This window comes from Phalacrocorax carbo, unplaced genomic scaffold (assembly GCF_963921805.1).
Source record: "Phalacrocorax carbo unplaced genomic scaffold, bPhaCar2.1 SCAFFOLD_51, whole genome shotgun sequence".
In the NCBI taxonomy this organism is placed as follows: Eukaryota; Metazoa; Chordata; class Aves; order Suliformes; family Phalacrocoracidae; genus Phalacrocorax; species Phalacrocorax carbo.
The window spans coordinates 179,858-205,789 of record NW_026990422.1 but is presented as its reverse complement, the minus strand read 5'-3'; positions in this window follow the sequence as shown (position 1 = coordinate 205,789).

Below are 25,932 nucleotides of genomic sequence, written 5' to 3'. Positions count from 1 at the left end.
GGCGGCCCGTTCCGCGGGCCGGATCCGGTCCGGTTTTTGCGCGGCGGCCCAGAGCCGGTCCGGTTTTTGCGCGGCAGCCCGTTCCGCGGGTCGGATCCGGTCCGGTTTTTGCGCGGCGGCCCCGAGCCGCTCCGGTTTTTGCGCGGCGGCCCGTTCCGCGGGCCGGATCCGCTCCGCTTTTTGCGCGGCGGCCCCGAGCTGGTCCGGTTTTTGCGCGGCGGCCCGTTCCGCGGGCCGGATTCGGTCCGGTTTTTGCGCGGCGGCCCTGATCCGCTCTGGTTTTTCCGCGGCGGCCCGTTCCGCGGGCTGGATCCGCTCCGGTTTTTGCGCGGCGGCCACGATCCGCTCCGGTTTTTGCGCGGCGGCCCGTTCTGCGGGCCGGATCCGCTCCGCTTTTTGCGCGGCGGCCCCGATCCGGTCCGGTTTTTGCGCGGCGGCCCGTTCCGCGGGCCGCATCCGCTCCGCTTTTTGGGCGGCGGCCCCGAGCCGGTCCGGTTTTTGCGCGGCGGCCCGTTCCGCGGGCGGCATCCGCTCCGGTTTTTGCGCGGTGGCTCCAATCCGGTCCGGTTTTTGCGCGGCGGCCCGTTCCGCGGGCTGGAGCCGGTCCATTTTTTGCGCGGCGGCCCCGAGCCTGTCTGGTTTTTGCGCGGCGGCCCGTTCCGCGGGCCGGATCTGCTCCGGTTTTTGCGCGGCGGCCCCGAGCCGGTCCGGTTTTTGTGCCGCGGCCCTTTCCGCGGGCCGGATCCGCTCCGGTTTTTGCGCGGCGGCCCCGATCCGCTCCGGTTTTTGCGCGGCGGCCCGTTCCGCGGGCCGGATCCGCTCCGGTTTTTGCGCGGCGGCCCCGATCCATTCCGGTTTTTGCGCGGCAGCCCGTTCCGCGGGCCGGAGCCGGTCCGGTTTTTGCACGGCGGCCCCGAGCCGCTCCGGTTTTTGCGCGGCGACCCGTTCCGCGGGCCGGATCCGCTCCGGTTTTTGCGCGGCGGCCCCGATCCGCTCCGGTTTTTGCGCGGCGGCCCGTTCCGCGGGCCGGATCCGCTCCGGTTTTTGCACGGCGGCCCCGATCCGGTCTGGTTTTTCCGCGGCGGCCCGTTCCGCGGGCTGGATCCGCTCCGGTTTTTGCGCGGCGGCCCCGATCCGCTCCGGTTTTTGCGCGGCGGCCCGTTCTGCGGGCCGGATCCGCTCCGGTTTTTGCGCGGCGGCCCATTCCGCGGGCCGGATCCGCTCCGGTTTTTGCGCGGCGGCCCCGATCCACTCCGGTTTTTGCGCGGCGGCCCGTTCCGCGGGCCGGATCCGCTCCGGTTTTTGCGCGGTGGCTCCGATCCGGTCCGGTTTTTGCCCGGCGGCCCGTTCCGTGGGCCGCATCCAGTCCGGTTTTTGCGCCGCGGCCCGTTCCGCGGGCCGGATCCGCTCCGGTTTTTGCGCGGCGGCCCCGATCCTGTCCGGTTTTTGCGCGGCGGCCCGTTCCGCGGGCCGGATCCGCTCCGGTTTTTGCGCGGCGGCCCCGATCCGCTCCGGTTTTTGCGCGGCGTCCCGTTCCGCGGGCCGCATCCGCTCCGGTTTTTGCGCGGCGGCCCCGATCCGCTCCGGTTTTTGTGCGGCGCCCCATTCCGTGGGCCGCATCCGCTCCGGTTTTTGCGCGGTGGCCCCGATCCGCTCCGGTTTTTGCGCGGCGTCCCGTTCCGCGGGCCGGATCCGCTCCGGTTTTTGCGCGGCGGCCCCGAGCCGGTCCGGTGTTTGCGCGGCAGCCCGTTCCGCGGGCCGGATCTGCTCCGGTTTTTGCGCGGTGGCCCCGATCCGCTCCGGTTTTTGCGCGGCGGGCCGTTCCGCGGGCCGGAGCCGCTCCGGTTTTTGCGCGGCGGCCCCGAGCCGCTCCGGTTTTTGCGCGGCGGCCCGTTCCGCGGGCCGGATCCGCTCCGGTTTTTGCGCGGCGGCCCCGAGCTGGTCCGGTTTTTGCGCGGCGGCCCGTTCCGCGGGCCGGATCCGCTCCGGTTTTTGCGCGGCGGCCCCGATCCGCTCCGGTTTTTGCGCGGCGGCCCGTTCCGCGGGCCGGAGACGGTCCGGTGTTTGCGCGGCGGCCCCGATCCGGTCCGGTTTTTGCGCGGCGGCCCGTTCCGCGGGCCGGATCCGGTCCGGTTTTTGCGCGGCGGCACATAGCCGGTCCGGTTTTTGCGCGGCGGCCCGTTCCGCGGTCCGGAGCCGGTCCATTTTTTGCGCGGCGGCCCCGAGCCTGTCTGGTTTTTGCGCGGCGGCCCGTTCCGCGGGCCGGATCCGATCCGGTTTTTGCGCGGCGGCCCCGATCCGGTCCGGTTTTTGCGCGGCGGCCCGTTCCGCGGGCCGCATCCGCTCCTGTTTTTGCGCGGTGGCCCCGAGCCGGTCCGGTTTTTGCGCGGCGGCCCGTTCCACGGGCCGGATCCGCTCCGGTTTTTGCGCGGTGGCCAGTTCCGCGGGCCGGATCCAGTCCGGTTTTTGCGCGGCAGCCCCGATCCGGTCCGGATTTTGCGCGGCGGCCCGTTCCGCGGGCCGGATCCGCTCCGGTTTTTGCGCGGCGGCCCGTTCCGCGGGCCGCATCCGCTCCGGTTTTTGCGCGGTGGCTCCGATCCGGTCCGGTTTTTGCGCGGCGGCCCGTTCCGCGGGCCGGATCCGGTCCGGTTTTTGCGCGGCGGCCCCGATCCGCTCCGGTTTTTGTGCCGCGGCCCGTTCCGCGGACCGGATCCGGTCCGGTTTTTGCGCGGCGGCCCGTTCCGCGGGCCGCATCCGCTCCGGTTTTTGCGCGGTGGCTCCGATCCCGTACGGTTTTTGCCCGGCGGCCCGTTCCGCGGGCCGGATCCGCTCCGGTTTTTGCGCGGCGGCCCCGATCCGCTCCGGTTTTTGCGCGGCGGCCCGTTCCGCGGGCCGGATCCGCTCCGGTTTTTGCGCGGTGGCCCCGAGCCGGTCCGGTTTTTGCGCGGCGGCCCGTTCCGCGGGCCGGATCCGCTCCGGTTTTTGCGCGGCGGCCCCGATCCGCTCCGGTTTTTGCGCGGCGGCCCGTTCCGCGGGCCGGATCCGCTCCGGTTTTTGCGCGGTGGCTCCGATCCGGTCCGATATTTGCGCAGCGGCCCGTTCCGCGGGCCGCATCCGGTCCGGTTTTTGCGCGGCGGCCCCGATCCGCTCCGATTTTTGCGCGGCGGCCCGTTCCGCGGGCCGGATCTGGTCCGGTTTTTGCGCGGCGGCCCCGATCCCGTACGGTTTTTGTGCGGCAGCCCGTTCCGCGGGCCGGAGCCGGTCCGGTTTTTGGGCGGCGGCCCCGAGCCGGTCCGGTTTTTGCGCGGCGGCCCGTTCCGCGGGCGGCATCCGCTCCGGTTTTTGCGCGGTGGCTCCGATCCGGTCCGGTTTTTGCGCGGCGGCCCGTTCCGCGGGCCGGAGCCGGTCCATTTTTTGCGCGGCGGCCCCGAGCCTGTCTGGTTTTTGCGCGGCGGCCCGTTCCGCGGGCTGGATCTGCTCCGGTTTTTGCGCGGCGGCCCCGAGCCGGTCCGGTTTTTGTGCCGCGGCCCTTTCCGCGGGCCGGATCCGCTCCGGTTTTTGCGCGGCGGCCCCGATCCGCTCCGTTTTTTGCGCGGCGGCCCCGTTCCGCGGGCCGGATCCGCTCCGGTTTTTGCGCGGCGGCCCCGATCCATTCCGGTTTTTGTGCGGCAGCCCGTTCCGCGGGCCGGAGCCGTCCGGTTTTTGCACGGCGGCCCCGAGCCGCTCCGGTTTTTGCGCGGCGACCCGTTCCGCGGGCCGGATCCGCTCCGGTTTTTGCGCGGCGGCCCCGATCCGGTCCGGTTTTTGCGCGGCGGCCCGTTCCGCGGGCCGGATCCGCTCCGGTTTTTGCACGGCGGCCCCGATCCGGTCTGGTTTTTCCGCGGCGGCCCGTTCCGCGGGCTGGATCCGCTCCGGTTTTTGCGCGGCGGCCCCGATCCGGTCCGGTTTTTTGCGCGGCGGCCCGTTCTGCGGGCCGGATCCGCTCCGGTTTTTGCGCGGCGGCCCATTCCGCGGGCCAGATCCGCTCCGGTTTTTGCGCGGCGGCCCCGATCCACTCCGGTTTTTGCGCGGCGGCCCGTTCCGCGGGCCGGATCCGCTCCGGTTTTTCCGCGGTGGCTCCGATCCGGTCCGGTTTTTGCCCGGCGGCCCGTTCCGTGGGCCGCATCCAGTCCGGTTTTTGCGCGGCGGCCCGTTCCGCGGGCCGGATCCGCTCCGGTTTTTGCGCGGCGGCCCCGATCCTGTCCGGTTTTTGCGCGGCGGCCCGTTCTGCGGGCCGGATCCGCTCCGGTTTTTGCGCGGCGGCCCCGATCCGCTCCGGTTTTTGCGCGGCGTCCCGTTCCGCGGGCCGGATCCGCTCCGGTTTTTGCGCGGCGGCCCCGATCCGCTCCGGTTTTTGTGCGGCAGCCCGTTCCGCGGGCCGGAGCCGGTCCGGTTTTTGCACGGCGGCCCCGATCCGCTCCGGTTTTTGCGCGGCGGCCCGTTCCGCGGGCCGGATCCGCTCCGGTTTTTGCGCGGCGGCCCCGAGCCGGTCCGGTTTTTGCGCGGCAGCCCGTTCCGCGGGCCGGATCTGCTCCGGTTTTTGCGCGGTGGCCCCGATCCGCTCCGGTTTTTGCGCGGCGGCCCGTTCCGCGGGCCGGATCCGGTCCGGTTTTTGCGCGGCGGCCCCGAGCCGCTCCGGTTTTTGCGCGGCGGCCCGTTCCGCGGGCCGGATCCGCTCCGGTTTTTGCGCGGCGGCCCCGAGCTGGTCCGGTTTTTGCGCGGCGGCCCGTTCCGCGGGCCGGATCCGCTCCGGTTTTTCCACGGCGGCCCCGATCCGCTCCGGTTTTTGCGCGGCGGCCCGTTCCGCGGGCTGAATCCGGTCCGGTTTTTGCGCGGCGGCCCCGATCCGCTCCGGTTTTTGCGCGGCGGCCCGTTCTGCGGGCCGGATCCGCTCCGGTTTTTGCGCGGCGGCCCCGATCCGCTCCGGTTTTTGCGCGGCGGCCCGTTCCGCGGGCCGGATCCGGTCCGGTTTTTGCGCGGCGGCACCGAGCCGGTCCGGTTTTTGCGCGGCGGCCCGTTCCGCGGGCCGCATCCGCTCCTGTTTTTGCGCGGTGGCCCCGATCCGCTCCGGTTTTTGCGCGGCGGCCCGTTCCACGGGCCGGATCCGCTCCGGTTTTTGCGCGGCGGCCCGTTCCGCGGGCCGGATCCAGTCCGGTTTTTGCGCGGCAGCCCAGATCCGGTCCGGATTTTGCGCGGCGGCCCGTTCCGCGGGCCGGATCCGCTCCGGTTTTTGCGCGGCGGCCCGTTCCGCGGGCCGCATCCGCTCCGGTTTTTGCGCGGTGGCTCCGATCCGGTCCGGTTTTTGCGCGGCGGCCCGTTCCGCGGGCCGGATCCGCTCCGGTTTTTGCGCGGCGGCCCCGATCCGCTCCGGTTTTTGTGCCGCGGCCCGTTCCGCGGACCGGATCCGGTCCGGTTTTTGCGCGGCGGCCCGTTCCGCGGGCCGCATCCGCTCCGGTTTTTGCGCGGTGGCTCCGATCCCGTACGGTTTTTGCCCGGCGGCCCGTTCCGCGGGCCGGATCCGGTCCGGTTTTTGCGCGGCGGCCCCGATCCGCTCCGGTTTTTGCGCGGCGGCCCGTTCCGCGGGCCGGATCCGCTCCGGTTTTTGCGCGGTGGCCCCGAGCCGGTCCGGTTTTTGCGCGGCGGCCCGTTCTGCGGGCCGGATCCGCTCCGGTTTTTGCGCGGCGGCCCCGATCCTGTCCGGTTTTTGCGCGGCGGCCCGTTCCGCGGGCCGGATCCGCTCCGGTTTTTGCGCGGTGGCTCCGATCCGGTCCGATATTTGCGCAGCGGCCCGTTCCGCGGGCCGCATCCGGTCCGGTTTTTGCGCGGCGGCCCCGATCCGGTCCGATTTTTGCGCGGCGGCCCGTTCCGCGGGCCGCATCCGCTCCGGTTTTTGCGCGGCGGCCCCGATCCCGTACGGTTTTTGTGCGGCAGCCCGTTCCGCGGGCCGGAGCCGGTCCGGTTTTTGCACGGCGGCTCCGATACGGTCCGGTTTTTGCGCGGCGGCCCGTTCCGCGGGCCGGATCCGCTCCGGTTTTTGCGCGGCGGCCCCGATCCGCTCCGGTTTTTGCGCGGCGGCCCGTTCCGCGGGCCGGATCCGCTCCGGTTTTTGCGCGGCGGCCCCGATCCGCTCCGGTTTTTGTGCGGCGGCCCGTTCCGCGGGCCGGAGACGGTCCGGTGTTTGCACGGCGGCCCCGAGCCGGTCCGGTTTTTGTGCGGCGGCCCGTTCCGCGGGCCGGATCCGCTCCGGTTTTTGCGCGGCGGCCCCGAGCCGGTCCGGTTTTTGTGCGGCGGCCCGTTCCGCGGGCCGGATCCGCTCCGGTTTTTGCGCGGCGGCCCTGATACGGTCCGGTTTTTGTGCGGCGGCCCGTTCCGCGGGCCGGATCCGCTCCGGTTTTTGCGCGGCGGACCCAATCCGCTCCGGTTTTTGCGCGGTGGCCCCGAACCGGTCCGGTTTTTGCGCGGCGGCCCGTTCCGCGGGCCGCATCCGCTCCGGTTTTTGCGCGGCGGCCCCGATCCGGTCCGATTTTTGCGCGGTGGCCCGTTCCGCGGGCCGGATCCGCTCCGGTTTTTGCGCGGCGGCTCCGAGCCGGTCCGGTTTTTGCGCGGCGGCCCGTTCCGCGGGCCGGATCCGCTCCGCTTTTTGCGCGGCGGCCCCGATCCACTCTGGTTTTTGCGCGGCGGCCCGTTCCGCGGGCCGGATCCGCTCCGGTTTTTGCGCGGCGGCCCCGATCCGCTCCGGTTTTTGCGCGGCGGCCCGTTCCGCGGGCCAGATCCGCTCTGGTTTTTGCGCGGTGGCTCCGATCCGCTCCGGTTTTTGCGCGGTGGCCCGTTCCGCGGGCCGCATCCAGTCCGGTTTTTGCGCGGCGGCCCCGATCCGGTCCGGTTTTTGCGCCGCGGCCCGTTCCGCGGGCCGGATCCGGTCCGGTTTTTGCGCGGCGGCCCCGATCCGCTCCGGTTTTTGCGCGGCGGCCCGTTCTGCGGGCCGGATCCGCTCCGGTTTTTGCGCGGCGGCCCATTCCGCGGGCCGGATCCGCTCCGGTTTTTGCGCGGCGGCCCCGATCCACTCCGGTTTTTCCGCGGCGGCCCGTTCCGCGGGCTGGATCCGCTCCGGTTTTTGCGCGGCGGCCCCGATCCGGTCCGGTTTTTGCGCGGCGGCCCGTTCCGCGGGCCGGATCCGCTCCGGTTTTTCCGCGGTGGCTCCAATCCGGTCCGGTTTTTGCCCGGCGGCCCGTTCCGTGGGCCGCATCCAGTCCGGTTTTTGCGCGGCGGCCCGTTCCGCGGGCCGGATCCGCTCCGGTTTTTGCGCGGCGGCCCCTATCCTGTCCGGTTTTTGCGCGGCGGCCCGTTCTGCGGGCCGGATCCGCTCCGGTTTTTGCGCGGCGGCCCCGATCCGCTCCGGTTTTTGCGCGGCGTCCCGTTCCGCGGGCCGGATCCGCTCCGGTTTTTGCGCGGCGGCCCCGATCCGGTCCGGTTTTTGTGCGGCAGCCCGTTCCGCGGGCCGGAGCCGGTCCGGTTTTTGCACGGCGGCCCCGATCCGGTCCGGTTTTTGCGCGGCGGCCCGTTCCGCGGGCCGGATCCGCTCCGGTTTTTGCGCGGCGGCCCCGAGCCGGTCCGGTTTTTGCGCGGCAGCCCGTTCCGCGGGCCGGATCTGCTCCGGTTTTTGCGCGGTGGCCCCGATCCGCTCCGGTTTTTGCGCGGCGGCCCGTTCCGCGGGCCGGATCCGCTCCGGTTTTTGCGCGGCGGCCCCGAGCCGCTCCGGTTTTTGCGCGGCGGCCCGTTCCGCGGGCCGGATCCGCTCCGGTTTTTGCGCGGCGGCCCCGAGCTGGTCCGGTTTTTGCGCGGCGGCCCGTTCCGCGGGCCGGATCCGGTCCGGTTTTTGCGCGGCGGCCCCGATCCGCTCCGGTTTTTCCGCGGCGGCCCGTTCCGCGGGCTGAATCCGGTCCGGTTTTTGCGCGGCGGCCCCGATCCGCTCCGGTTTTTGTGCGGCGGCCCGTTCTGCGGGCCGGATCCGGTCCGGTTTTTGCGCGGCGGCCCCGATCCGGTCCGGTTTTTGTGCGGCAGCCCGTTCCGCGGGCCGGAGCCGGTCCGGTTTTTGCACGGCGGCCCCGATCCGGTCCGGTTTTTGCGCGGCGGCCCGTTCCGCGGGCCGGATCCGGTCCGGTTTTTGCGCGGCGGCCCCGAGCCGGTCCGGTTTTTGCGCGGCAGCCCGTTCCGCGGGCCGGATCTGCTCCGGTTTTTGCGCGGTGGCCCCGATCCGCTCCGGTTTTTGCGCGGCGGCCCGTTCCGCGGGCCGGATCCGGTCCGGTTTTTGCGCGGCGGCCCCGAGCCGCTCCGGTTTTTGCGCGGCGGCCCGTTCCGCGGGCCGGATCCGCTCCGGTTTTTGCGCGGCGGCCCCGAGCTGGTCCGGTTTTTGCGCGGCGGCCCGTTCCGCGGGCCGGATCCGGTCCGGTTTTTGCGCGGCGGCCCCGATCCGCTCTGGTTTTTCCGCGGCGGCCCGTTCCGCGGGCTGAATCCGGTCCGGTTTTTGCGCGGCGGCCCCGATCCGCTCCGGTTTTTGTGCGGCGGCCCGTTCTGCGGGCCGGATCCGCTCCGGTTTTTGCGCGGTGGCCCCGATCCGCTCCGGTTTTTGCGCGGCGGCCCGTTCCGCGGGCCGGATCCGGTCCGGTTTTTGCGCGGCGGCACCGAGCCGGTCCGGTTTTTGCGCGGCGGCCCGTTCCGCGGGCCGGATCCGCTCCGGTTTTTGCGCGGCGGCCCGTTCCGCGGGCCGCATCCGCTCCGGTTTTTGCGCGGTGGCTCCGATCCGGTCCGGTTTTTGCGCGGCGGCCCGTTCCGCGGGCCGGATCCGGTCCGGTTTTTGCGCGGCGGCCCCGATCCGCTCCGGTTTTTGTGCCGCGGCCCGTTCCGCGGACCGGATCCGGTCCGGTTTTTGCGCGGCGGCCCGTTCCGCGGGCCGCATCCGCTCCGGTTTTTGCGCGGTGGCTCCGATCCCGTACGGTTTTTGCCCGGCGGCCCGTTCCGCGGGCCGGATCCGGTCCGGTTTTTGCGCGGCGGCCCCGATCCGCTCCGGTTTTTGCGCGGCGGCCCGTTCCGCGGGCCGGATCCGCTCCGGTTTTTGCGCGGTGGCCCCGAGCCGGTCCGGTTTTTGCGCGGCGGCCCGTTCTGCGGGCCGGATCCGCTCCGGTTTTTGCGCGGCGGCCCCGATCCTGTCCGGTTTTTGCGCGGCGGCCCGTTCCGCGGGCCGGATCCGCTCCGGTTTTTGCGCGGTGGCTCCGATCCGGTCCGATATTTGCGCAGCGGCCCGTTCCGCGGGCCGCATCCGGTCCGGTTTTTGCGCGGCGGCCCCGATCCGGTCCGATTTTTGCGCGGCGGCCCGTTCCGCGGGCCGGATCTGGTCCGGTTTTTGCGCGGCGGCCCCGATCCCGTACGGTTTTTGTGCGGCAGCCCGTTCCGCGGGCCGGAGCCGCTCCGGTTTTTGCGCGGCGGCCCCGATCCGGTCCGGTTTTTGCGCGGCGGCCCGTTCCGCGGGCCGGATCCGCTCCGGTTTTTGCGCGGCGGCCCCGATCCGCTCCGGTTTTTGCGCGGCGGCCCGTTCCGCGGGCCGGATCCGCTCCGGTTTTTGCGCGGCGGCCCCGATCCGCTCCGGTTTTTGTGCGGCGGCCCGTTCCGCGGGCCGGAGACGGTCCGGTGTTTGCACGGCGGCCCCGATCCGCTCCGGTTTTTGCGCGGCGGCCCGTTCCGCGGGCCGGAGCCGGTCCGGTTTTTGCGCGGCGGCCCCGAGCCGGTCCGGTTTTTGCGCGGCGGCCCGTTCCGCGGGCCGGATCCGATCCGGTTTTTGTGCGGCGGCCCCGAGCCGGTCCGGTTTTTGTGCGGCGGCCCATTCCGCGGGCCGGATCCGCTCCGGTTTTTGCGCGGCGGCCCTGATACGGTCCGGTTTTTGCGCGGCGGCCCGTTCCGCGGGCCGGATCCGCTCCGGTTTTTGCGCGGCGGACCCAATCCGCTCCGGTTTTTGCGCGGTGGCCCCGAACCGGTCCGGTTTTTGCGCGGCGGCCCGTTCCGCGGGCCGCATCCGCTCCGGTTTTTGCGCGGCGGCCCCGATCCACTCCGGTTTTTGCGCGGCGGCCCGTTCCGCGGGCCGGATCCGCTCCGGTTTTTGCGCGGCGGCCCCGATCCGCTCCGGTTTTTGCGCGGCGGCCCGTTCCGCGGGCCGGATCCGCTCCGGTTTTTGCGCGGCGGCCCCGATCCCCTCTGGTTTTTGCGCGGCGGCCCGTTCCGCGGGCCGGATCCGCTCCGGTTTTTGCGCGGCGGCCCCGATCCGCTCCGGTTTTTGCGCGGCGGCCCGTTCCGCGGGCCGGATCCGCTCCGGTTTTTGCGCGGTGGCTCCGATCCGCTCCGGTTTTTGCGCGGTGGCCCGTTCCGCGGGCCGCATCCAGTCCGGTTTTTGCGCGGCGGCCCCGATCCGGTCCGGTTTTTGCGCCGCGGCCCGTTCCGCGGGCCGGATCCGGTCCGGTTTTTGCGCGGCGGCCCCGATCCGCTCCGGTTTTTGCGCGGCGGCCCGTTCTGCGGGCCGGATCCGCTCCGGTTTTTGCGCGGCGGCCCATTCCGCGGGCCGGATCCGCTCCGGTTTTTGCGCGGCGGCCCCGATCCACTCCGGTTTTTGCGCGGCGGCCCGTTCCGCGGGCCGGATCCGCTCCGGTTTTTGCGCGGTGGCTCCGATCCGGTCCGGTTTTTGCCCGGCGGCCCGTTCCGTGGGCCGCATCCAGTCCGGTTTTTGCGCCGCGGCCCGTTCCGCGGGCCGGATCCGCTCCGGTTTTTGCACGGCGGCCCCGATCCGCTCCGGTTTTTGCGCGGCGGCCCGTTCCGCGGGCCGGATCCGGTCCGGTTTTTGCGCGGCGGCCCAGAGCCGGTCCGGTTTTTGCGCGGCAGCCCGTTCCGCGGGCCGGATCCGGTCCGGTTTTTGCGCGGTGGCCCCGAGCCGCTCCGGTTTTTGCGCGGCGGCCCGTTCCGCGGGCCGGATCCGCTCCGCTTTTTGCGCGGCGGCCCCGAGCTGGTCCGGTTTTTGCGCGGCGGCCCGTTCCGCGGGCCGGATCCGCTCCGGTTTTTGCGCGGCGGCCCTGATCCGCTCTGGTTTTTCCGCGGCGGCCCGTTCCGCGGGCTGGATCCGGTCCGGTTTTTGCGCGGCGGCCACGATCCGCTCCGCTTTTTGCGCGGCGGCCCCGAGCTGGTCCGGTTTTTGCGCGGCGGCCCGTTCCGCGGGCCGGATCCGGTCCGGTTTTTGCGCGGCGGCCCCGATCCACTCTGGTTTTTGCGCGGCGGCCCGTTCCGCGGGCCGGATCCGGTCCGGTTTTTGCGCGGCGGCCCCGATCCGCTCCGGTTTTTGCGCGGCGGCCCGTTCCGCGGGCCGGATCCGGTCCGGTTTTTGCGCGGCGGCCCCGATCCGCTCCTGTTTTTGCGCGGCGGCCCGTTCCGCGGGCCGGATCCGCTCCGGTTTTTGCGCGGCGGCCCCGATCCGCTCCGGTTTTTGTGTGGCAGCCCGTTCCGCGGGCCGGAGCCGGTCCGGTTTTTGCACGGCGGCCCCGATCCTGTCCAGTTATTGCGCGGCGGCCCGTTCCGCGGGCCGGATCCGCTCCGGTTTTTGCACGGCGGCCCCGATCCGATCCGGTTTTTGCGTGGCGGCCCGTTCCGCGGGCCGGATCCGCTCCGGTTTTTGCGCGGCGGCCCCGATCCACTCTGGTTTTTGCGCGGCGGCCCGTTCCGCGGGCCGGATCCGCTCCGGTTTTTGCGCGGCGGCCCCGATCCGCTCCGGTTTTTGCGCGGCGGCCCGTTCCGCGGGCCGGATCCGCTCCGGTTTTTGCGCGGTGGCTCCGATCCGCTCCGGTTTTTGCGCGGTGGCCCGTTCCGCGGGCCGCATCCAGTCCGGTTTTTGCGCGGCGGCCCCGATCCGGTGCGGTTTTTGCGCGGCGGCCCGTTCCGCGGGCCGGATCCGGTCCGGTTTTTGCGCGGCGGCCCCGATCCGGTCCGATATTTGCGCAGCGGCCCGTTCCGCGGGCCGCATCCGGTCCGGTTTTTGCGCGGCGGCCCCGATCCGGTCCGATTTTTGCGCGGCGGCCCGTTCCGCGGGCCGGATCTGGTCCGGTTTTTGCGCGGCGGCCCCGATCCCGTACGGTTTTTGTGCGGCAGCCCGTTCCGCGGGCCGGAGCCGCTCCGGTTTTTGCGCGGCGGCCCCGATCCGGTCCGGTTTTTGCGCGGCGGCCCGTTCCGCGGGCCGGATCCGCTCCGGTTTTTGCGCGGCGGCCCCGATCCGCTCCGGTTTTTGCGCGGCGGCCCGTTCCGCGGGCCGGATCCGCTCCGGTTTTTGCGCGGCGGCCCCGATCCGCTCCGGTTTTTGTGCGGCGGCCCGTTCCGCGGGCCGGAGACGGTCCGGTGTTTGCACGGCGGCCCCGATCCGCTCCGGTTTTTGCGCGGCGGCCCGTTCCGCGGGCCGGAGCCGGTCCGGTTTTTGCGCGGCGGCCCCGAGCCGGTCCGGTTTTTGCGCGGCGGCCCGTTCCGCGGGCCGGATCCGATCCGGTTTTTGCGCGGCGGCCCCGAGCCGGTCCGGTTTTTGTGCGGCGGCCCATTCCGCGGGCCGGATCCGCTCCGGTTTTTGCGCGGCGGCCCTGATACGGTCCGGTTTTTGCGCGGCGGCCCGTTCCGCGGGCCGGATCCGCTCCGGTTTTTGCGCGGCGGACCCAATCCGCTCCGGTTTTTGCGCGGTGGCCCCGAACCGGTCCGGTTTTTGCGCGGCGGCCCGTTCCGCGGGCCGCATCCGCTCCGGTTTTTGCGCGGCGGCCCCGATCCACTCCGGTTTTTGCGCGGCGGCCCGTTCCGCGGGCCGGATCCGCTCCGGTTTTTGCGCGGCGGCCCCGATCCGCTCCGGTTTTTGCGCGGCGGCCCGTTCCGCGGGCCGGATCCGCTCCGGTTTTTGCGCGGCGGCCCCGATCCCCTCTGGTTTTTGCGCGGCGGCCCGTTCCGCGGGCCGGATCCGCTCCGGTTTTTGCGCGGCGGCCCCGATCCGCTCCGGTTTTTGCGCGGCGGCCCGTTCCGCGGGCCGGATCCGCTCCGGTTTTTGCGCGGTGGCTCCGATCCGCTCCGGTTTTTGCGCGGTGGCCCGTTCCGCGGGCCGCATCCAGTCCGGTTTTTGCGCGGCGGCCCCGATCCGGTCCGGTTTTTGCGCCGCGGCCCGTTCCGCGGGCCGGATCCGGTCCGGTTTTTGCGCGGCGGCCCCGATCCGCTCCGGTTTTTGCGCGGCGGCCCGTTCTGCGGGCCGGATCCGCTCCGGTTTTTGCGCGGCGGCCCATTCCGCGGGCCGGATCCGCTCCGGTTTTTGCGCGGCGGCCCCGATCCACTCCGGTTTTTGCGCGGCGGCCCGTTCCGCGGGCCGGATCCGCTCCGGTTTTTGCGCGGTGGCTCCGATCCGGTCCGGTTTTTGCCCGGCGGCCCGTTCCGTGGGCCGCATCCAGTCCGGTTTTTGCGCCGCGGCCCGTTCCGCGGGCCGGATCCGCTCCGGTTTTTGCACGGCGGCCCCGATCCGCTCCGGTTTTTGCGCGGCGGCCCGTTCCGCGGGCCGGATCCGGTCCGGTTTTTGCGCGGCGGCCCAGAGCCGGTCCGGTTTTTGCGCGGCAGCCCGTTCCGCGGGCCGGATCCGGTCCGGTTTTTGCGCGGTGGCCCCGAGCCGCTCCGGTTTTTGCGCGGCGGCCCGTTCCGCGGGCCGGATCCGCTCCGCTTTTTGCGCGGCGGCCCCGAGCTGGTCCGGTTTTTGCGCGGCGGCCCGTTCCGCGGGCCGGATCCGCTCCGGTTTTTGCGCGGCGGCCCTGATCCGCTCTGGTTTTTCCGCGGCGGCCCGTTCCGCGGGCTGGATCCGGTCCGGTTTTTGCGCGGCGGCCACGATCCGCTCCGCTTTTTGCGCGGCGGCCCCGAGCTGGTCCGGTTTTTGCGCGGCGGCCCGTTCCGCGGGCCGGATCCGGTCCGGTTTTTGCGCGGCGGCCCCGATCCACTCTGGTTTTTGCGCGGCGGCCCGTTCCGCGGGCCGGATCCGGTCCGGTTTTTGCGCGGCGGCCCCGATCCGCTCCGGTTTTTGCGCGGCGGCCCGTTCCGCGGGCCGGATCCGGTCCGGTTTTTGCGCGGCGGCCCCGATCCGCTCCTGTTTTTGCGCGGCGGCCCGTTCCGCGGGCCGGATCCGCTCCGGTTTTTGCGCGGCGGCCCCGATCCGCTCCGGTTTTTGTGTGGCAGCCCGTTCCGCGGGCCGGAGCCGGTCCGGTTTTTGCACGGCGGCCCCGATCCTGTCCAGTTATTGCGCGGCGGCCCGTTCCGCGGGCCGGATCCGCTCCGGTTTTTGCACGGCGGCCCCGATCCGATCCGGTTTTTGCGTGGCGGCCCGTTCCGCGGGCCGGATCCGCTCCGGTTTTTGCGCGGCGGCCCCGATCCACTCTGGTTTTTGCGCGGCGGCCCGTTCCGCGGGCCGGATCCGCTCCGGTTTTTGCGCGGCGGCCCCGATCCGCTCCGGTTTTTGCGCGGCGGCCCGTTCCGCGGGCCGGATCCGCTCCGGTTTTTGCGCGGTGGCTCCGATCCGCTCCGGTTTTTGCGCGGTGGCCCGTTCCGCGGGCCGCATCCAGTCCGGTTTTTGCGCGGCGGCCCCGATCCGGTGCGGTTTTTGCGCGGCGGCCCGTTCCGCGGGCCGGATCCGGTCCGGTTTTTGCGCGGCGGCCCCGATCCGCTCCGGTTTTTGCGCGGCGGCCCGTTCTGCGGGCCGGATCCGCTCCGGTTTTTGCGCGGCGGCCCATTCCGCGGGCCGGATCCGCTCCGGTTTTTGCGCGGCGGCCCCGATCCACTCCGGTTTTTGCGCGGCGGCCCGTTCCGCGGGCCGGATCCGCTCCGGTTTTTGCGCGGTGGCTCCGATCCGCTCCGGTTTTTGCCCGGCGGCCCGTTCCGTGGGCCGCATCCAGTCCGGTTTTTGCGCGGCGGCCCGTTCCGCGGGCCGGATCCGGTCCGGTTTTTCCACGGCGGCCCCGATCCGCTCCGGTTTTTGCGCGGCGGCCCGTTCCGCGGGCCGGATCCGGTCCGGTTTTTGCGCGGCGGCCCAGAGCCGGTCCGGTTTTTGCGCGGCAGCCCGTTCCGCGGGCCGGATCCGGTCCGGTTTTTGCGCGGTGGCCCCGAGCCGCTCCGGTTTTTGCGCGGCGGCCCGTTCCGCGGGCCGGATCCGCTCCGCTTTTTGCGCGGCGGCCCCGAGCTGGTCCGGTTTTTGCGCGGCGGCCCGTTCCGCGGGCCGGATCCGCTCCGGTTTTTGCGCGGCGGCCCTGATCCGCTCTGGTTTTTCCGCGGCGGCCCGTTCAGCGGGCTGGATCCAGTCCGGTTTTTGCGCGGCGGCCACGATCCGCTCCGGTTTTTGCGCGGCGGCCCGTTCTGCGGGCCGGATCCGCTCCGCTTTTTGCGCGGCGGCCCCGAGCTGGTCCGGTTTTTGCGCGGCGGCCCGTTCCGCGGGCCGGATCCGCTCCGGTTTTTGCGCGGCGGCCCCGATCCACTCTGGTTTTTGCGCGGCGGCCCGTTCCGCGGGCCGGATCCGGTCCGGTTTTTGCGCGGCGGCCCCGAGCCGGTCCGGTTTTTGCGCGGCGGCCCGTTCCGCGGGCCGGATCCGCTCCGGTTTTTGCGCGGCGGCCCCGATCCGCTCCGGTTTTTGCGCGGCGGCCCGTTCCGCGGGCCGGATCCGCTCCGGTTTTTGCGCGGCGGCCCCGATCCGCTCCGGTTTTTGTGTGGCAGCCCGTTCCGCGGGCCGGAGCCGGTCCGGTTTTTGCACGGCGGCCCCGATCCGCTCCAGTTTTTGCGCGGCGGCCCGTTCCGCGGGCCGGATCTGCTCCGGTTTTTGCGCGGCGGCCCCGATCCGCTCCGGTTTTTGCGTGGCGGCCCGTTCCGCGGGCCGGATCCGCTCCGGTTTTTGCGCGGCGGCCCCGATACGGTCCGGTTTTTGCGCGGCGGCCCGTTCCGCGGGCCGGATCCGGTCCGGTTTTTGCGCGGCGGCCCGTTCTGCGGGCCGGATCCGCTCCGCTTTTTGCGCGGCGGCCCCGATCCGGTCCGGTTTTTGCGCGGCGGCCCGTTCCGCGGACCGGATCCGGTCCGGTTTTTGCGCGGCGGCCCCGATCCACTCTGGTTTTTGCGCGGCGGCCCGTTCCGCGGGCCGGATCCGGTCCGGTTTTTGCGCGGCGGCCCCGATCCGCTCCGGTTTTTGTGCCGCGGCCCGTTCCGCGGGCCGGATCCGCTCCGGTTTTTGCGCGGTGGCTCCGATCCGCTCCGGTTTTTGCCCGGTGGCCCGTTCCGCGGGCCGCATCCGCTCCGGTTTTTGCGCGGTGGCTCCGATCCGGTCCGGTTTTTGCGCGGCGGCCCGTTCCGCGGGCCGGATCCGCTCCGGTTTTTGCGCGGCGGCCCCGATCCGCTCCGGTTTTTGTGCGGCAGCCCGTTCCGCGGGCCGGAGCCGGTCCGGTTTTTGCGCGGCGGCCCCGATCCGCTCCGGTTTTTGCGCAGCGGCCCGTTCAGGGGGCCGGATCTGCTCCGGTTTTTGCGCGGCGGCCCCGATCCGCTCCGGTTTTTGCGTGGCGGCCCGTTCCGCGGGCCGGATCCGCTCCGGTTTTTGCGCGGCGGCCCCGATCCGGTCCGATTTTTGCGCCGCGGCCCGTTCCGCGGGCCGCATCCGCTCCGCTTTTTGGGCGGCGGCCCCGAGCCGGTCCGGTTTTTGCGCGGCGGCCCGTTCCGCGGGCGGCATCCGCTCCGGTTTTTGCGCGGTGGCTCCGATCCGGTCCGGTTTTTCCGCGGCGGCCCGTTCCGCGGGCCGGAGCCGGTCCATTTTTTGCGCGGCGGCCCCGAGCCTGTCTGGTTTTTGCGCGGCGGCCCGTTCCGCGGGCCGGATCTGCTCCGGTTTTTGCGCGGCGGCCCCGATCCGCTCCGGTTTTTGTGCCGCGGCCCTTTCCGCGGGCCGGATCCGCTCCGGTTTTTGCGCGGCGGCCACGATCCGCTCCGGTTTTTGCGCGGCGGCCCGTTCCGCGGGCCGGATCCGCTCCGGTTTTTGCGCGGCGGCCCCGATCCATTCCGGTTTTTGTGCGGCAGCCCGTTCCGCGGGCCGGAGCCGGTCCGGTTTTTGCACGGCGGCCCCGAGCCGCTCCGGTTTTTGCGCGGCAGCCCGTTCCGCGGGCCGGATCCGCTCCGGTTTTTGCGCGGCGGCCCCGATCCGCTCCGGTTTTTGCGCGGCGGCCCGTTCCGCGGGCCGGATCCGCTCCGGTTTTTGCACGGCGGCCCCGATCCGATCTGGTTTTTCCGCGGCGGCCCGTTCCGCGGGCTGGATCCGCTCCGGTTTTTGCGCGGCGGCCCCGATCCGGTCCGGTTTTTGCGCGGCGGCCCATTCCGCGGGCCGGATCCGCTCCGGTTTTTGCGCGGCGGCCCCGATCCACTCCGGTTTTTGCGCGGCGGCCCGTTCCGCGGGCCGGATCCGCTCCGGTTTTTGCGCGGTGGCTCCGATCCGGTCCGGTTTTTGCCCGGCGGCCCGTTCCGTGGGCCGCATCCAGTCCGGTTTTTGCGCGGCGGCCCGTTCCGCGGGCCGGATCCGCTCCGGTTTTTGCGCGGCGGCCCCGATCCGCTCCGGTTTTTGCGCGGCGGCCCGTTCCGCGGGCCGGATCCGCTCCGGTTTTTGCGCGGCGGCCCCGATCCGCTCCGGTTTTTGCGCGGCGTCCCGTTCCGCGGGCCGGATCCGCTCCGGTTTTTGCGCGGCGGCCCCGATCCGCTCCGGTTTTTGTGCGGCAGCCCATTCCGCGGCCCGGAGCCGGTCCGGTTTTTGCACGGCGGCCCCGATCCGCTCCGGTTTTTGCGCGGCGGCCCGTTCCGCGGGCCGGATCCGCTTCGGTTTTTGCGCGGCGGCCCCGAGCCGGTCCGGTTTTTGCGCGGCAGCCCGTTCCGCGGGCCGGATCTGCTCCGGTTTTTGCGCGGCGGCCCCGATCCGCTCCGGTTTTTGCGCGGCGGCCCGTTCCGCGGGCCGGAGCCGCTCCGGTTTTTGCGCGGCGGCCCCGAGCCGCTCCGGTTTTTGCGCGGCGGCCCGTTCCGCGGGCCGGATCCGCTCCGGTTTTTGCGCGGCGGCCCCGAGCTGGTCCGGTTTTTGCGCCGCGGCCCGTTCCGCGGGCCGGATCCGCTCCGGTTTTTGCGCGGCGGCCCCGATCCGCTCCGGTTTTTCCGCGGCGGCCCGTTCCGCGGGCTGAATCCGGTCCGGTTTTTGCGCGGCGGCCCCGATCCGCTCCGGTTTTTGCGCGGCGGCCCGTTCTGCGGGCCGGATCTGCTCCGGTTTTTGCGCGGCGGCCCCGATCCACTCTGGTTTTTGTGCCGCGGCCCGTTCCGCGGGCCGGATCCGCTCCGGTTTTTGCGCGGTGGCTCCGATCCGCTCCGGTTTTTGCCCGGTGGCCCGTTCCGCGGGCCACATCCGCTCCGGTTTTTGCGCGGTGGCTCCGATCCGGTCCGGTTTTTGCGCGGCGGCCCGTTCCGCGGGCCGGATCCGCTCCGGTTTTTGCGCGGCGGCCCCGATCCGCTCCGGTTTTTGTGCGGCAGCCCGTTCCGCGGGCCGGATCCGCTCCGGTTTTTGCGCGGCGGCCCCGATCCGCTCCGGTTTTTGCGCAGCGGCCCGTTCAGGGGGCCGGATCCGCTCCGGTTTTTGCGCGGCGGCCCCGATCCGCTCCGGTTTTTGCGTGGCGGCCCGTTCCGCGGGACGGATACGCTCCGGTTTTTGCGCGGCGGCCCCGATCCGGTCCGATTTTTGCGCCGCGGCCCGTTCCGCGGGCCGCATCCGCTCCGCTTTTTGGGCGGCGGCCCCGAGCCGGTCCGGTTTTTGCGCGGCGGCCCGTTCCGCGGGCGGCATCCGCTCCGGTTTTTGCGCGGTGGCTCCGATCCGGTCCGGTTTTTGCGCGGCGGCCCGTTCCGCGGGCCGGAGCTGGTCCATTTTTTCTGCGGCGGCCCCGAGCCTGTCTGGTTTTTGCGCGGCGGCCCGTTCCGCGGGCCGGATCTGCTCCGGTTTTTGCGCGGCGGCCCCGATCCGCTCCGGTTTTTGTGCCGCGGCCCTTTCCGCGGGCCGGATCCGCTCCGGTTTTTGCGCGGCGGCCCCGATCCTGTCCGGTTTTTGCGCGGCGGCCCGTTCCGCGGGCCGGATCCGCTCCGGTTTTTGCGCGGTGGCTCCGATCCGGTCCGATATTTGCGCAGCGGCCCGTTCCGCGGGCCGCATCCGGTCCGGTTTTTGCGCGGCGGCCCCGATCCGGTCCGATTTTTGCGCGGCGGCCCGTTCCGCGGGCCGGATCTGGTCCGGTTTTTGCGCGGCGGCCCCGATCCCGTACGGTTTTTGTGCGGCAGCCCGTTCCGCGGGCCGGATCCGGTCCGGTTTTTGCACGGCGGCCCCGATACGGTCCGGTTTTTGCGCGGCGGCCCGTTCCGCGGGCCGCATCCGCTCCGGTTTTTGCGCGGCGGCCCCGATCCGCTCCGGTTTTTGCGCGGCGGCCCGTTCCGCGGGCCGGATCCGCTCCGGTTTTTGCGCGGCGGCCCCGATCCGCTCCGGTTTTTGTGCGGCAGCCCGTTCCGCGGGCCGGAGACCGTCCGGTGTTTGCACGGCGGCCCCAATCCGGTCCGGTTTTTGCGCGGCGGCCCGTTCCGCGGGCCGGATCCGCTCCGGTTTTTGCGCGGCGGCCCCGATCCCGTACGGTTTTTGCGCGGTGGCCCGTTCCGCGGGCCGGATCCGCTCCGCTTTTTGCGCGGCGGCCCCGATCCGCTCCGGTTTTTGCGCGGCGGCCCGTTCCGCGGGCCGGATCCGCTCCGGTTTTTGCGCGGCGGCCCCGATCCGCTCCGGTTTTTGTGCGGCAGCCCGTTCCGCGGGCCGGATCCGCTCCGGTTTTTGCACGGCGGCCCCGATCCGCTCCGGTTTTTGTGCGGCGGCCCGTTCCGCGGGCCGGATCCGCTCCGGTTTTTGCGCGGCGGCCCCGAGCCAGTCCGGTTTTTGCGCGGCAGCCCGTTCCGCGGGCCGGATCCGGTCCGGTTTTTGCGCGGTGGCCCCAATCCGCTCCGGTTTTTGCGCGGCGGCCCGTTCCGCGGGCCGGAGCCGCTCCGGTTTTTGCGCGGCGGCCCCGAGCCGGTCCGGTTTTTGCGCGGCGGCCCGTTCCGCGGGCCGGATCCGCTCCGGTTTTTGCGCGGCGGCCCCGAGCTGGTCCGGTTTTTGCGCGGCGGCCCGTTCCGCGGGCCGGATCCGCTCCGTTTTTTGCGCGGCGGCCCCGATCCGCTCCGGTTTTTGCGCGGCGGCCCGTTCCGCGGGCTGAATCCGGTCCGGTTTTTGCGCGGCGGCCACGATCCGCTCCGGTTTTTGCGCGGCGGCCCGTTCTGCGGGCCGGATCCGCTCCGGTTTTTGCGCGGCGGCCCCTATCCTCTCCGGTTTTTGCGCGGCGGCCCGTTCCGCGGGCCGGATCCGGTCCGGTTTTTGCGCGGCGGCACCGAGCCGGTCCGGTTTTTGCGCGGCGGCCCGTTCCGCGGTCCGGAGCCGGTCCATTTTTTGCGCGGCGGCCCCGAGCCTGTCTGGTTTTTGCGCGGCGGCCCGTTCCGCGGGCCGGATCCGCTCCGGTTTTTGCGCGGTGGCCAGTTCCGCGGGCCGGATCCAGTCCGCTTTTTGCGCGGCAGCCTTGATCCGGTCCGGATTTTGCGCGGCGGCCCGTTCCGCGGGCCGGATCCGCTCCGGTTTTTGCGCGGCGGCCCCGAGCCGGTCCGGTTTTTGCGCGGCGGCCCGTTCCGCGGGCCGCATCCGCTCCGGTTTTTGCGCGGTGGCTCCGATCCGGTCCGGTTTTTGCGCGGCGGCCCGTTCCGCGGGCCGGATCCGGTCCGGTTTTTGCGCGGCGGCCCCGATCCGCTCCGGTTTTTGTGCCGCGGCCCGTTCCGCGGACCAGATCCGGTCCGGTTTTTGCGCGGCGGCCCGTTCCGCGGGCCGCATCCGCTCCGGTTTTTGCGCGGCGGCCCCGATCCTGTCCGGTTTTTGCGCGGCGGCCCGTTCCGTGGGCCGGATCCGCTCCGGTTTTTGCGCGGTGGCTCCGATCCGGTCCGATATTTGCGCGGCGGCCCGTTCCGCGGGCCGGATCCGGTCCGGTTTTTGCGCGGTGGCCCCAATCCGCTCCGGTTTTTGCGCGGCGGCCCGTTCCGCGGGCCGGAGCCGCTCCGGTTTTTGCGCGGCGGCCCCGAGCCGGTCCGGTTTTTGCGCGGCGGCCCGTTCCGCGGGCCGGATCCGCTCCGGTTTTTGCGCGGCGGCCCCGAGCTGGTCCGGTTTTTGCGCGGCGGCCCGTTCCGCGGGCCGGATCCGCTCCGTTTTTTGCGCGGCGGCCCCGATCCGCTCCGGTTTTTGCGCGGCGGCCCGTTCCGCGGGCTGAATCCGGTCCGGTTTTTGCGCGGCGGCCACGATCCTGTCCGGTTTTTGCGCGGCGGCCCGTTCTGCGGGCCGGATCCGCTCCGGTTTTTGCGCGGCGGCCCCTATCCTCTCCGGTTTTTGCGCGGCGGCCCGTTCCGCGGGCCGGATCCGGTCCGGTTTTTGCGCGGCGGCACCGAGCCGGTCCGGTTTTTGCGCGGCGGCCCGTTCCGCGGTCCGGAGCCGGTCCATTTTTTGCGCGGCGGCCCCGAGCCTGTCTGGTTTTTGCGCGGCGGCCCGTTCCGCGGGCCGGATCCGATCCGGTTTTTGCGCGGCAGCCCCGATCCGGTCCGGTTTTTGCTTGGCGGCCCGTTCCGCGGGCCGCATCCGCTCCTGTTTTTGCGCGGTGGCCCCGATCCGGTCCGGTTTTTGCGCGGCGGCCCGTTCCACGGGCCGGATCCGCTCCGGTTTTTGCGCGGTGGCCAGTTCCGCGGGCCGGATCCAGTCCGCTTTTTGCGCGGCAGCCTTGATCCGGTCCGGATTTTGCGCGGCGGCCCGTTCCGCGGGCCGGATCCGCTCCGGTTTTTGCGCGGCGGCCCCGAGCCGGTCCGGTTTTTGCGCGGCGGCCCGTTCCGCGGGCCGCATCCGCTCCGGTTTTTGCGCGGTGGCTCCGATCCGGTCCGGTTTTTGCGCGGCGGCCCGTTCCGCGGGCCGGATCCGGTCCGGTTTTTGCGCGGCGGCCCCGATCCGCTCCGGTTTTTGTGCCGCGGCCCGTTCCGCGGACCAGATCCGCTCCGGTTTTTGCGCGGCGGCCCGTTCCGCGGGCCGCATCCGCTCCGGTTTTTGCGCGGCGGCCCCGATCCTGTCCGGTTTTTGCGCGGCGGCCCGTTCCGTGGGCCGGATCCGCTCCGGTTTTTGCGCGGTGGCTCCGATCCGGTCCGATATTTGCGCGGCGGCCCGTTCCGCGGGCCGCATCCGGTCCGGTTTTTGCGCGGCGGCCCCGATCCGGTCCGATTTTTGCGCGGCGGCCCGTTCCGCGGGCCGGATCCGGTCCGGTTTTTGCGCGGTGGCCCCGATCCCGTACGGTTTTTGTGCGGCAGCCCGTTCCGCGGGCCGGAGCCGGTCCGGTTTTTGCACGGCGGCCCCGATCCGCTCCGGTTTTTGCGCGGCGGCCTGTTCCGCGGGCCGGATCCGCTCCGGTTTTTGCGCGGCGGCCCCGATCCGCTCCGGTTTTTGCGCGGCGGCCCGTTCCGCGGGCCGGATCCGCTCCGGTTTTTGCGCGGCGGCCCCGATCCGCTCCGGTTTTTGCGCGGCGGCCCGTTCCGCGGGCCGCATCCGCTCCGGTTTTTGCGCGGCGGCCCCGATCCGGTCCGATTTTTGCGCGGTGGCCCGTTCCGCGGGCCGGATCCGGTCCGGTTTTTGCGCGGCGGCCCCGATCCCGTACGGTTTTTGTGCGGCAGCCCGTTCCGCGGGCCGGAGCCGGTCCGGTTTTTGCGCCGCGGCCCCGAGCCGGCCCGGTTTTTGCGCGGCGGCCCGTTCTGCGGGCTGGATCCGCTCCGGTTTTTGCGCGGCGGCCCCGATCCGGTCCGGTTTTTGCGCGGCGGCCCGTTCTGCGGGCCGGATCCGGTCCGGTTTTTGCGCGGCGGCCACGATCCGCTCCGGTTTTTGCGCGGCGGCCCGTTCCGCGGGCCGGATCCGGTCCGGTTTTTGCGCGGCGGCCCCGATCCACTCCGGTTTTTGCGCGGCGGCCCGTTCCGCGGGCCGGATCCGCTCCGGTTTTTGCGCGGTGGCTCCGATCCGGTCCGGTTTTTGCCCGGCGGCCCGTTCCGTGGGCCGCATCCAGTCCGGTTTTTGCGCCGCGGCCCGTTCTGCGGGCCGGATCCGCTCCGGTTTTTGCGCGGCGGCCCCGATCCTGTCTGGTTTTTGCGCGGCGGCCCGTTCCGCGGGCCGGATCCGCTCCGCTTTTTGCGCGGCGGCCCCGATCCGCTCCGGTTTTGCGCGGCGGCCCGTTCCGCGGGCCGGATCCGGTCCGGTTTCTGCGCGGCGGCCCCGATCCCGTACGGTTTTTGTGCGGCAGCCCGTTCCGCGGCCCGGAGCCGGTCCGGTTTTTGCACGGCGGCCCCGATCCGCTCCGGTTTTTGCGCGGCGGCCCGTTCCGTGGGCCGCATCCGCTCTGGTTTTTGCGCGGCGGCCCCGATCCGCTCCGGTTTTTGCGCGGCGGCCCATTCCGCGGGCCGCATCCGCTCCGGTTTTTGCGCGGTGGCCCCGATCCGCTCCGGTTTTTGCGCGGCGGCCCGTTCCGCGGGCCGGATCCGCTCCGGTTTTTGCGCGGTGGCCCCGATCCGGTCCGGTTTTTGCGCGGCGGCCCGTTCCGCGGGCCGGATCCGCTCCGGTTTTTGCGCGGCGGCTCCGAGCCGGTCCGGTTTTTGCGCGGCGGCCCGTTCCGCGGGCCGGATCCGCTCCGCTTTTTGCGCGGCGGCCCCGATCCGGTCCGGTTTTTGTGCGGCGGCCCGTTCCGCGGCCTGGATCCGGTCCGGTTTTTGCGCGGTGGCCCCGAGCCGGTCCGGTTTTTGCGCAGCGGCCCGTTCCACGGGCCGGATCCGCTCCGGTTTTTGCGTGGTGGCCAGTTCCGCGGGCCGGATCCAGTCCGGTTTTTGCGCGGCAGCCCCGATCCGGTCCGGATTTTGCGCGGCGGCCCGTTCCGCGGGCCGGATCCGCTCCGGTTTTTGCGCGGCGGCCCGTTCCGCGGGCCGCATCCGCTCCGTTTTTTGCGCGGTGGCTCCGATCCGGTCCGGTTTTTGCGCGGCGGCCCGTTCCGCGGGCCGGATCCGGTCCGGTTTTTGCGCGGCGGCCCCGATCCGCTCCGGTTTTTGTGCCGCGGCCCGTTCCGCGGACCGGATCCGGTCCGGTTTTTGCGCGGCGGCCCGTTCCGCGGGCCGCATCCGCTCCGGTTTTTGCGCGGTGGCCCCGATCCGCTCCGGTTTTTGCGCGGCGGCCCGTTCCGCGGGCCGGATCCGCTCCGGTTTTTGCGCGGTGGCCCCGATCCGGTCCGGTTTTTGCGCGGCGGCCCGTTCCGCGGGCCGGATCCGCTCCGGTTTTTGCGCGGCGGCTCCGAGCCGGTCCGGTTTTTGCGCGGCGGCCCGTTCCGCGGGCCGGATCCGCTCCGCTTTTTGCGCGGCGGCCCCGATCCGGTCCGGTTTTTGTGCGGCGGCCCGTTCCGCGGCCTGGATCCGGTCCGGTTTTTGCGCGGTGGCCCCGAGCCGGTCCGGTTTTTGCGCAGCGGCCCGTTCCACGGGCCGGATCCGCTCCGGTTTTTGCGTGGTGGCCAGTTCCGCGGGCCGGATCCAGTCCGGTTTTTGCGCGGCAGCCCCGATCCGGTCCGGATTTTGCGCGGCGGCCCGTTCCGCGGGCCGGATCCGCTCCGGTTTTTGCGCGGCGGCCCGTTCCGCGGGCCGCATCCGCTCCGTTTTTTGCGCGGTGGCTCCGATCCGGTCCGGTTTTTGCGCGGCGGCCCGTTCCGCGGGCCGGATCCGGTCCGGTTTTTGCGCGGCGGCCCCGATCCGCTCCGGTTTTTGTGCCGCGGCCCGTTCCGCGGACCGGATCCGGTCCGGTTTTTGCGCGGCGGCCCGTTCCGCGGGCCGCATCCGCTCCGGTTTTTGCGCGGTGGCTCCGATCCCGTACGGTTTTTGCCCGGCGGCCCGTTCCGCGGGCCGGATCCAGTCCGGTTTTTGCGCCGCGGCCCCGATCCGCTCCGGTTTTTGCGCGGCGGCCCGTTCTGCGGGCTGGATCCGCTCCGGTTTTTGCGCGGCGGCCCCGATCCGGTCCGGTTTTTGCGCGGCGGCCCGTTCTGCGGGCCGGATCCGGTCCGGTTTTTGCGCGGCGGCCACGATCCGCTCCGGTTTTTGCGCGGCGGCCCGTTCCGCGGGCCGGATCCGGTCCGGTTTTTGCGCGGCGGCCCCGATCCACTCCGGTTTTTGCGCGGCGGCCCGTTCCGCGGGCCGGATCCGCTCCGGTTTTTGCGCGGTGGCTCCGATCCGGTCCGGTTTTTGCCCGGCGGCCCGTTCCGTGGGCCGCATCCAGTCCGGTTTTTGCGCCGCGGCCCGTTCTGCGGGCCGGATCCGCTCCGGTTTTTGCGCGGCGGCCCCGATCCTGTCCGGTTTTTGCGCGGCGGCCCGTTCCGCGGGCCGGATCCGCTCCGCTTTTTGCGCGGCGGCCCCGATCCGCTCCGGTTTTGCGCGGCGGCCCGTTCCGCGGGCCGGATCCGGTCCGGTTTCTGCGCGGCGGCCCCGATCCCGTACGGTTTTTGTGCGGCAGCCCGTTCCGCGGCCCGGAGCCGGTCCGGTTTTTGCACGGCGGCCCCGATCCGCTCCGGTTTTTGCGCGGCGGCCCGTTCCGTGGGCCGCATCCGCTCTGGTTTTTGCGCGGCGGCCCCGATCCGCTCCGGTTTTTGCGCGGCGGCCCATTCCGCGGGC